The following is an 11,609-nucleotide window of genomic DNA, read 5'->3' as shown; positions in this document are numbered from 1 at the left end:
ATTTTGATCCCATTTTTGCCGTTTATAAACCATTTCAGTAATTCGCCACTTGGGGTGAGTATTGCTCCACAAATGAAACAGCAGATAATCAGGATGAAGAACAATATCAGTATTTCGCCAGTAGGTGTCAGTGTTCCTCCACCGATGATAAACAGATCCACGGGCGGATGGGCGTGAAAACTTTGTGAGTGTGTTGCCATGACATTTCTAAAAGGATAGAAATGTCTCAGATAATTTTTGTTGAATTAAATCATGCAGTAAATGTAGCGTTTTCTTACTTCTTACAAACCATTTCAGTAATTCGCCACTCTGAGTAAGTACTACTCCAACAATGAAATAGAGTGCTTTAGAAACACAGCTGAAAATGATGAAAAATGACGAACTGTAGTACTTCGCTATGTGCATATGATCGGCTGTAAATGTCACGTGGATCATCCGACTGACGCCAAATTGGATACGTATGACCTTTGTTGACCTCTAAAGAGAACAACAGCATTGAAATATATTTTGACTCCACTGCGCGTCCTACATTAATCCGCCAGCTATTTCCTCGCTAAAGCAATGAATCTATACCACATTTTTTTGCATCGTCAAGGATAGCCGCCGAACGCATAGATGCGTACCGCCTGGTGGACGGGCGCGGAAACTGCGCAACAACTTCTGTCTTAGCACGTGCGCAGCTTTGATGAAAACTGAGCAACAGCTTCCGCGGTGCGGGCGGAGGAGCTGAAAACTGCGTGAGAGCTTCTGTGGTGGCTGACGTGAGGCGGCGATTCCTCGTACCCCGCGGTGGCAATAGGCCGGAGCGGCGCTTGGCTGCGAGGGCCGTTCGAGGCTGCTTGCAGCTTTAATTATTATTATTCTCCCTCCAAATGAATTGGCTTTTTGGGGGCTTTATCATATTCAAAAACTCACCAAACTTGGCGGAGGCCTTAAGCCTGTTTCAAATTTACGTATTTTAAAGTCGTCGCAAAAATTCCACAAGAAATGGCTCAATAGCGCCACCTAGAAATTTTCAAAGGACCCTTTGCTATTCACTTACTTCATCATAGAGACATGAAATTTGGTACACTTGTAGAGCTCCCCAAGATGCTCAAAATTTACAATTAATGTCATAGTGCAAGTATCACAGGAAGTCGGCCATTTTGGATTGAAGGTACAATTTGAGCCCATTTTTGCCATTTACAGCCTTCATATTTGATCGAACTCCTCCTAGGGATTTCCATTGACCGGCTTCAAACTCGGTCAGTCTGTTCATAAGGCATGTCCGATCTAAAGTTATCAAAACGGTGAGTTTTTGAGTATGCTGAAGGGGGGTTAGCAGGGGTCAAAGTTCACCTACTCGCCATAAAAAAATAAATTGCTATATCTCCTACACAGAAACTCACAGAGGCACCAAAGTTACTGTAATTAATCATCATTAGCTGCCCTACAATACCCTATGGTCGAATGATGACATCACTTAGGCCACGCCCCCTGAGAACAGGAAGTGTAATGTTTTACTGTCAATGGTCGCTATCTGACCCCTTTGACCTCATCAACATGAAACTGTGCCCAGACACAGAAAACATGTTGGTGTATTGAGGATTCCAACCCCGACCAGCTTCGATGGAGCAGGTGGGCGTGGCGGCGTGGCAAAGTGACCTGTAACGCCATCGCCATACGTTTGGCTCTCAATTCCACATTTTTGGGCCCTGCTGCTCCAATTTCACAAAGATGGATCCTCATCTACTCCCCGACAGGAATCCATCACAATATTTGGTGGGCGTAGCCTAATTTCTCTATAGCGCCCCCTAGAACACTTTAAATGATCAGCCCCAAGCCATGCTTTAACTTACAATTACGAAACTTTGTACACGTGTGTACCTTGTCAGGACTTAGAAAAAAGTCTCTTGGAGCCATTGTCTAAACCCCACAGGAAGTCAGCCATTTTGGATTGAAGTTTGGATTTTGACCCATTTTTGCCGTTTACAGCCTTCATATTTGATCGAACTCCTCCTAGGGATTTCGATTGATCGGCTTGAAACTCGGTCAGTCTGTTCATAAGGCATGTCCGATCTAAAGTTATCAAAACGGTGACTTTTTGAGTATGCTGAAGGGGGGTTAGCAGGGGTCAAAGTTCACCTACTCCCCATAAAAAATAAACTGCTATATCTCCTACACAGAAACTCACAGAGGCACCAAAGTTACTGTGATTGATCATCATCGGGTGTCCTACAAATACCCTATGGTCGAATGATGACATCACTTAGGCCACGCCCCCTGTAAAAAGGAAGTGTCATGTTTTACTTTGAAAGGTCGCTATCTGACCTTTGACCTCATCAACATGAAACTGTGCCCAGACACAGAAGACATGTTGGTGTGTTGAGGATTCCAACCCCGACCAGCTTCGATGGAGCAGCTGGGCGTGGCGGCGTGGCGAAGTGACCTGTAACGCCATCGCCATACGTTTGGCTCTCAATTCCACATTTTTGGGCGCAGCTGCTCCAAACTCACAAGGATGGATCTTCATCCACTCCCGACAGGAATCCATCACAATATTTGTAGGGTGTGGCCTAAATTCTCTATAGCGCCCCCTAGAAAACTTTAAATGATCAGCCCCAAGCCATGCTTTAACCTACAATTACGAAACTTTGTACACATGTGTACCATGTCAGGACTTACAAAAAAGTCTCTTGGAGCCATGGTCTAAACCCCAGAGGAAGTCGGCCATTTTAGATTGAAGTTCAGATTTTGATCCCATTTTTGGCGTTTATAAACCATTTCAGTAATTCGCCACTTGGGTCAGTATTGCTCCACAAATGAAACAGAAGATAAACAGGATGAAGAACAATATCAGTATTTCGCCAGTAGGTGTCAGTGTTCCTCCACCAATGACAAACAGATCCACGGGCGGATGGGCGCGAAAACTTTGTGAGAGCGTTGCCATGAAATTTCTAAAAGCATAGAAATGTCTCAGATAATTTTTGTTGAATTAAATCATGCAGTAAATGTAGCGTTTTCTTACTTCTTTCAAACCATTTCAGTAATACGCCCACTCTGAGTAAGTATTACTCCAACAATGAAATAGAGTGCTTTAGAAACACAGCTGAAAATGATGAAAAATGACGAACTGTGCATACGATCGGCTGTAAATGACACGTGGATCATCCGACTGACGCCAAATTGGATACGTATGACCTTTGTTGACCTCTAAAAAGAACAACAGCATTGAAATATATTTTGACTCCACTGCGTGTCCTACATTAATCCGCCAGCTATATTTCCTCGCTAAACCAATGAATCTGCACCACATTTTTGCATCGTCAAGGAGCGACTCCGAACGCATCAGTGCGTACCGCCTGGTGGACGGGCGCGGAAACTGCGCAACAACTTCTGTCTTAGCACGTGGCGAGCGTTGATGGAAACTGAGCAACAGCTTCTGCGTGCGGGCGGAGGAGCTGAAAACTGCGTGAGAGCTTCTGTGGTGGCTGACGTGAGGCGGCGGTTGTTCGTACCCTGCGGTGGACAATAGGCCGGAGCGGCGCTTGGCTGCGAGGGCCGTTCGAGGCTGCTTGCAGCTTTAATTCTAACTTGTCTTTTTAGGAATAACTCAGCAGGAGTTTTCCCTGTGGTTGTATGGGGTGTGTTTCGATACCCTAAAAGAAAATTTGCAACACAGTGCTCAAGTGTTAAACCACCTACAGCTCGATTCTTGGCTAGTGACTTTTTGAGATTTTGGACTAAGCGCTCTGCTAGTCCATTACTGGCAGGGTGGTAAGCAGGTGACTTAATGTGCTGCACTCCATTCTTTTTTAGAAAAAACTCAAAATCTTGTGAAACAAACTGAGGACCGTTATAAACTTCTTTTGGTAACCCATAAGCAGCAAACAAATTCCTCAGTGTTTCAATGGTTTTGACTGAAGTCGTAGTATGCATGGGAATAATCTCTGGCCATCTAGCATAGGCATCCATAACTACTAGAAACATCTGCTTGCAGTCCTCTGCAAAGTCCAGATGGATTCTCTCCCACGGGCTGGCAGCCCACTTCCAGGTATGCACTGGTGCTGTACAAGGCATACTACGCTGCTTTTGACAAATAGTACACTCACTGACTTCCTGTTCAATGCACTCATCTACTGCTGGCCACCAGAAAAAACTTCTGGCAAGAGATTTCATCTTTACTATTCCCCAGTGATGCTCGTGTAGTTCAGAAATCAACTGATCCCTTAATTTCTTAGGCACCACCACTCGTAATCCCCACAGTAGACAATCATCTTCAACAGTGAGCTCAAAACGTCTCTGAAAATATGGCTTCAGCAACTCATCCTGTACATGTTTAGGCCAGCCAGTTAACACCAGCTGTTTCACCACCTTTAACACAGGATCTTTGTCTGTTTCTTTTGCAACCTCCTTTGCAGTGATAGGTAGCTCGTCAAGATAAGATACTTTGTAAATAGGGTTTGACACCACATCCACATTTGGTTTCATCGGTAACCTTGATAAAGCATCCGCATTACTGTGTTGCTCAGATCTTTTGTACTGAATCTCATATTTGTAGGCAGCTAGAATTAGAGCCCACCTTTGCAATCTAGCAGCAGCTAGTGTTGGTACACCTGTTTTTGGTCCCAAGATTTTTAGCAATGGTTTGTGATCTGTTACCAAAATGAATTTCCTTCCATAAAGATAGTCATGGAACTTCATAACACCACACACTAAACCAAGTGCTTCTTTTTCAATTTGTGAGTAGTTTTGTTCAGTCTTAGTTAGCATTCGTGATGCAAATGCAATCGGTCTTTCACTTCCATCTTTCATTTGGTGACTGATTACAGCACCAACTCCATAAGAAGATGCATCGCATGCTAAAATAAGTGGTAACTCTGCATCAAAATGTACCAAAATTTTGTCAGATTGAAGAGCCTTCTTGGCATTCTCAAAAGCATTCTGACAACTTTCTGACCAACTCCAGTCTGCATCTTTGTGTAGCAGTGCTGACATTGGCTGGATCAGTCAATAAGTTTGGTATAAACTTCCCATAGTAGTTTAACAGAGCCAAGAATGACCTAAGTTCAGTTACATTTCTTGGAACTGGAGCCTTCTGAATAGCGGTTGTCTTTTCCTTCATAGGATGAATTCCAGTAGCATCAATGACATGTCCTAAATATGAAACACTGTCTTGCATGAATTCACATTTTTCTCTCCTTACCCTAAGGTTGTAGCTTTGGAGCCTCTTAAGGACCTCCTTTAAGTTACTCAGGTGGCTTTCTGCATCTTTACCAGTTATCAAAATATCATCAAGATAGCAGATAACACCATCCATGCCCTGAAGTACTTGATCCATTATTTTCTGGAAAATTGCAGGAGCACTTGCAACACCGTAGGGCAACCTGTTGTATTGATACAGCCCTTTGTGAGTGTTGATGGTCAGGTAGCACCTAGAGCTGTCCTCCAACTGGACTTGCTGGTAAGCCTGCGATAAGTCTAGTTTGGTAAATTTCTGACCTCCTGCTAATTTTGCAAATAGATCTTGCGTTTTTGGAAGTGGATATTGATCCACGTTTAACCATGGATTGATGGTGACTTTATAGTCTCCACATAGTCTCACACTGTCATCCTTTTTAGGTATGCACACTATTGGAGCAGCCCACTCACTGTAATTAGTGGGTGAAATAACTCCTTCTGCCTCCAATTTTTCAGTTCCTTTTCAACAGCTCCTCTTAATGCATATGGAACATTTCTTGGTTTGTGGAACTTTGGCGTTGCTTCTGGAACAACATGTAACTTGGCTTTAATACCTTTCAACTTGCCTAGCTCAGGGTTGAACACTGATGCATACTGAGCGCAAATGTCTTCCACTGTTTCTGGAGCCACTCTGTTCACCTGTGACCAGTCTAGCTTCAACTGGCTAATCCAGTCTCTACCCATCAAAGCAGGGCGTCTTCCTTTTACTACTAACAGTTCTAGTTTCTTAGTGGTCTCTTGACATTTCACTTTTGCCACAAATTTACCCATCAACTGTAATGACTCTTGACTGTACGTTTTAAGTACACAATTGCTGAACTAAGTTTGACTGATTTAAATCTGCGCTTATACAGATTTTCAGATATCACTGACACTGCGGCACCAGTGTCTAGTTCCATCTTCACTCTTGAACCATTTACACTGACATACACATAGTAAGGCTTTACAATGTCATCATTACCTGTGTTCATTTCAAACAGACCAAAATCTGGACTGTCCAATGTCAGATCTGGAACAGTGTCAGAGTTCGGTGCAGCTTCCGTCTTGCACTGAACCACATTACTGGCTGCTCTTCTCTGACTTGATGTGACAGGAATTGGTTGTCCTCGGGATCTCTTTTCAATCCATGCTGGTTGCCTGGATCTGCATCCTGGGGCGCATCTTCAGGGGGGCTATGCGGACTGTGGACATCCTGCTGTTGATGAACACAGACATCATGGCGCTGCTTGAGAGCGCTGGGTTGCCTCTTAAAATCCAGATGCATGGTTCCTTTGGTCGTACTCGAACAACCTTCTTTACGCGACAGGCTTTTGCGATGTGTCCCTTTTTCTTACACTCGTGGCACTCACTTTCTTTAAACCTGCAGTCATTCGGGTTATGATTTTCCACCGCAGCGATAACAGGGCTTACCGGCCACTGTATTTCTCAGCTTCACGGTATTTTGGTTTCACTCTTTTGTCCACTACATGAGCCTTGAAAGCTTTCTGTGCAAATTGCTGTGCACTGTCCTTGGTTACCTCAAAGGATAGCGCCATCTCTACAGCCAGCGGCAGCGTCAAGTCTTTGGTGTGCGCGGTGCTGAGTAGACGGTCTCTCAGCTCGCTGCTCTTTACCCCACAGACAAATCTGTTGCAGAGCTTCTCTAAGAAAGTCCCGAATTTACATGTAGCTGCTACTTTTCGTAAACTAGCCACGTACTCACTGATTGTTTCATTGTCTTTTTGGTTTCTTCCGTGAAACTTGCACCTTTCTGCAATAAAGTTAGTCTTTGGTACGTAGTGCTTCTGCAGCAAATCCACCAGCTCCTCGTAGCTTTTCTCTGACGGTTTATCCGGAGCACACAGATCCATCAACAAGCTGTGGGATCGTTTCCCCACCACCGTGAGAAAACACCGACTTAGTTTTCTCATCTTTAGTGTCCAAGTCGTTTGCCGCAAAATACTGCTCGAGACGCTCGCGGTAGTTGTCAAAACTTTCCTCACTTTCCTCGAAGTGAAAATCTTCTGGCTTTCCAAACGCCATCTTTGTAGCTCTGGTTCGGCGGTCCTTTCACTCACCCAAACGGTCGGCTTTTAACGGTCCCGTTTTGCCTCTATGGAGCCGCAGCTTCTGCGCACTCTGTGCCTTCCAGCTTGAACAATCCCATCCTCGTCGCCAAAATTCTGTTGTGTATGGAACACTAGTTCAAAATAAATGATGTCCAAGCAGACGACTGGAACAAGCACATAGCAACATTTTATTTCCAAACTGGAACTCACTTCTTCTTCTGTAGTTACAGGTTCTCTAACCAGACTCTCAAAAACCACGAGAGCGCCACCTACAGAGTTTCATTAATTTCTGTGTCTGGAACACCACAATATGTTGCGTATAAATAAACATAAAAGTATTTCATTATGCTGACTCTGTTGTTATAAATGGAGCTTCACTGTAAAACCTGTCAGAATATTATGCAGCTTCAGCCTCAGTGACTTGGAGTCACAATCACTCAGTTTGGCTTTGATTCACTCAATTTGATTCATTTAGTAGCAGAAGTTTTAGTTTGACTTATTAAACAATGAGTAATAACATTTAATACAGTTTGATAACATTTATTACAGTTTTATCAAATTTATTACAGTTTGATCAAATTTATTACAGTTTGATCAAATTTATTACAGTTTGATCAAATTTATTACAGTTTGATAATATTTAACAAACCAAGAGCTAAATGCCGCAGCGCCTCGTTGTAAAACAAGCAGTTCTCTGAAAAGATGAACTCTTACCCACAATCCATCACTGATGGCCTTGACTCCCAGCTGCACAGCAAATCAACATTTTCCATCTTCATTATTGATCTAAATCGGCGGTTTTCAAAGTGTGAGGCGCGCCTCCTCTGGGGGGCGCCAGAGCACATTAGGGGAGGCGCGGTGCGAGGAAAAAAATAAACCGAAGAAGAAGCTATCCGCTTGCTGGATGTGAGAGAAAAAAAATGGCAAATTTTTAGTAAACGTGTTCATCTCCTTCACTTCAACCTATCTCTGTGAATGTGGGTTTTCCGCTCTCGCAATGATAAAAAGCAAATCCCGGTCAAGGCTGCTGGTTGAAGATGATCTGCGGTTATACCGCTCCACAGATGATGATCCGCATTAACCGGATCAAAAGCACATTGTTCCCACTAAAACGAAGGTGAGCTGAACAGTAATGTTGCCACGTTGCCAATTTAGTTAAAATCATAAATAAAAAGACTTACACATGATTCAGGACCGTGATAGAAAAAGAAATGGTGCGCATAGCGTGCGTAAATGTTTGTTCTTTTGTAAGCCTCCGCTCTTTCATACTGCACGCTCTTTTAGCTCGAGATAAATTGTTTAAATTGTTTAGATGAGCCACAAAAAGAGCTCCACAATTTTGCAACTGTTTAGGTTTTTGATTTATTTTTTAAATTTCAAGGAAATGTGCAACATTTACAGATGTGTTCCAAAGATCTGATCAAAATCCAAAGATGATCAAAAGATGTGAAAACACTGTTGGTATCTCAAACATGAAACTTAGAATCTCAGATGTAACGTTTGTTTGAGAAAACGGTTGAAAAATGAGTTTGGGGTTATTTCTATCATTAGAAAAATAAAAAAAGAGTGTATTTACCATCCAAAGGCCCTGATAAAATAATTAAAATGGGAGAAAATGTTTTAAAATGTTCATGTGTTAAATTTCATTCAGATAAAGTGTCATTTTAAAAGATGAGATGTTCTAAAATAAAAGCAATTAGAGAGTGTTTTGGTATGTGTGTGTGTGTGTTTCTGTGTGTGTGTGTGTGTGTCTGTGTGTGGTGTGTGTGTGTGTGTGTGTGTGTGTGTGTGTGTGTGTGTGTGTGTGTGTGTGTGGTGGTTCTCAGGTCTCTCCAGGTGTTAAATCTCTCCAGGTGACATAAACATGAAACCTGAACTTCCAGAGCCAGAAGTGAAGTTTCACTGAAGTTGCGTTTGCAGCATTGATTATTGATTTCTTTCTTTCTCACCTGTTCAGGCTGACAGGTGAGTTTGTGATTCTCCAATCAGAGAGCCGTCTGACTGCAGGTTGGATACTGACGGCTCCTAACTTCTCCACAGAACCTCGCCAGTACCTGGAAAATCATGAACAGATCCAGGTGAACTGGGCTCTTCTCCATGATATTCACTCTTCTTTTTGTTTCCTCCTCCCATCCCCCACCCTGACCCCTGACCCTTGACCCCGCTCCAGGCCTGTAAGTCCTGCTGAAACGTCTCATTGTCCTTTTCGCACCACTGAGAAGCAACGACGAATCAGGAGAAGAGGAGGAAATCTTCTCACCTTGACGAAATCCAACAAGCAAATCTCGAAGTTTCTCCCTGGAGCAGCGCCGCCGCCTGTCAGCCATGTTTGTTTTTAAGTCACTTCCTGTTTCCTGTTGGCCCTCTTCATTCTTCCTCTCCATCTTCACCTCTGATCTTGCGTTCCTGTTCTTTCTTTCCTCTCCCCTCTCCATGCATCATTGAGGAATGTAGCGGCGTTGGCATCGCGCCACATCCTGAAGGAACATTAAAACTGATATTGAGAGAAAAAGCAGAAACTAATGAAGCAGAAACCTCCTCTCCCCGTCATCATGGCTACCTCTTTTCCCCCATGAAGACTGCCTGGCTGCATCCCCCATCCGTCCGTCCATCCGTCCGTTGACCCGTCCGCCCGCCGCCGGCCCAGCGAACTGAGCAGCCCGTCTGGCGGCGGGTCGCGGCGGTTTGTCTTTGTCTTCTCGTCAGAGCGTGTTTGATGGTTTATCTTGTTTCCGTCTCAGAGGGCTGAAGCCTTTTTCTCCGTCTGCAGTCTGTTGGTGGTTGTGGCGTTTTTAGGACGAAGTTGTTGCCATAAGCCTTCAAAATAAGAGACTCTGGAGTAGTTTCCTCATTTTGCTTCTGTTTTTATCACATTAGTTATCACAGAGTGGAAAACTGTAAATCTTTACAGTCATGGTGTAAACCTGAAAAAGTACTATTAAATAAATATTTTTATTTTTTACCATTGTGTAAATATACAGCATTGATTAACTTATGTAGTTTGATTGCAAGTCTTCACAGTAAGTCTGTTTTAAAAGAGGAAACCATCTTTTCTGTGAATTTAGAGCCTATTGTTGTGTTCACTATTTTACTGTAACATCTTTGGTTTCTGATTGTTTTCCTTTTTGAAGTGTGATTAATTTGCACAATCAGGACTGGAGTTTGTTGGACTGTTTGGGTTCGGCTCGTTCCCGCCTCTCTGTCCGCCTCTCTGTCCGCCTCTCTGTCCCGTCAGAAGAAGAACAAAGACTCGCTGGATCCTTTTGCTTTTTATCTTTGCGCTCATCGGAGAAATGTAGCGTGTGCTGGAAGACCAACTGAAACAAAAAAGGACATTTTGAATGAGTTCTGTCTGTCTTTTGCACTAATTTAATAAAGCCGTTACTGAAGTTCCCATGATGCTTTAGTGTTCATTCTGATGAGTCTTTATCAGGTCCAAATCCTTGCTCTCCTGTATTGAAATTCAATAGTGAGTGTTTACCAGTCGGGTAACAAATATAGTCTATTCCACAATTCAGACCCTAAATTTGAGGTGAGAGTAAAGTTTATGTCTCCTCACTTTGTATAAATCCTGATTAGTTGATCCCAGAGGCTAAAGCTAACAGCTAGTCCAAAACTAGCCAAAACCAAAGTGAACTCCAGTCTCAAAAAAAATGTTATTTCCTCATGTGTAAATGTTTTTTCCATATTTTGAAACCATCATCTTTGTGTTGGGAAGTTATTTCGATGAAGTCAATTATTACTTGCACAAGAAAATGAAGGTAGAAGGTTGTTCATGGAAACATTTCTGGTTAGAGTGATAAACAGGTTTAGATAGCATAAAAATCATACTGACTGATTATCTCCTGCTATTGCCCTCATAAATAATATACAGGTGTGTTTCCATTGATCATATTATTGTGCAAGTTGGAATTACAACAATAAATTTACCTAATGGAAACACACCATTTTGAAAAAAACATGGTTTTTGATTAATTTTTGCGTTTGGTTTTCTCACTGTATAAATCAGTTTATTTCACAAAACTGCAACAGAAACACATTTTCACATCACGTGTCAGATGATCAATAACTGGATGTTACTACTGGCAGAAATAACAAAGAAGATGACAGGTAATGTTAGAGAATGATGCTGCTGCAGGTTTTTGTTTTAGTTTCTCATAAATCCTTTATTGTCACTCGGTAAATATCATATTCATTGTTCCTGGTAGGGAAAGCCAGGCCTTGTATTATACAATGAAGTTAAGTTTTATATCAAGAGTCTGACAAAAAGTAACTATTAAAACAATTGAAATCTGTACCGCTTTGAATTAGCTGAGCTGTTTATCTGTATTTGTTTTTTGT

General features: G+C 42.5%; 1 long non-coding RNA gene across 1 annotated transcript; it reads right to left on the bottom strand.

Annotated features, from left to right (window-relative positions):
- Positions 1-7,882: 7,882 nt before the first annotated feature.
- LOC129359697 (uncharacterized) lies at positions 7,883-9,687 on the bottom strand. Its single transcript, XR_008605935.1, has 3 exons — positions 9,529-9,687; positions 9,218-9,322; positions 7,883-8,168 (listed from the first exon to the last, which is right to left on the bottom strand). It is a non-coding gene; the product is annotated as an uncharacterized LOC129359697 (long non-coding RNA).
- Positions 9,688-11,609: the final 1,922 nt, after the last annotated feature.

This window comes from Poeciliopsis prolifica, unplaced genomic scaffold, assembly GCF_027474105.1.
Source record: "Poeciliopsis prolifica strain line A6 unplaced genomic scaffold, Auburn_PproV2 SCAFFOLD001, whole genome shotgun sequence".
Taxonomy (NCBI): domain Eukaryota; kingdom Metazoa; phylum Chordata; class Actinopteri; order Cyprinodontiformes; family Poeciliidae; genus Poeciliopsis; species Poeciliopsis prolifica.
The sequence above is the reverse complement of the archived record's forward strand: the minus strand, read 5'-3'. Positions and strand labels throughout refer to the sequence as shown.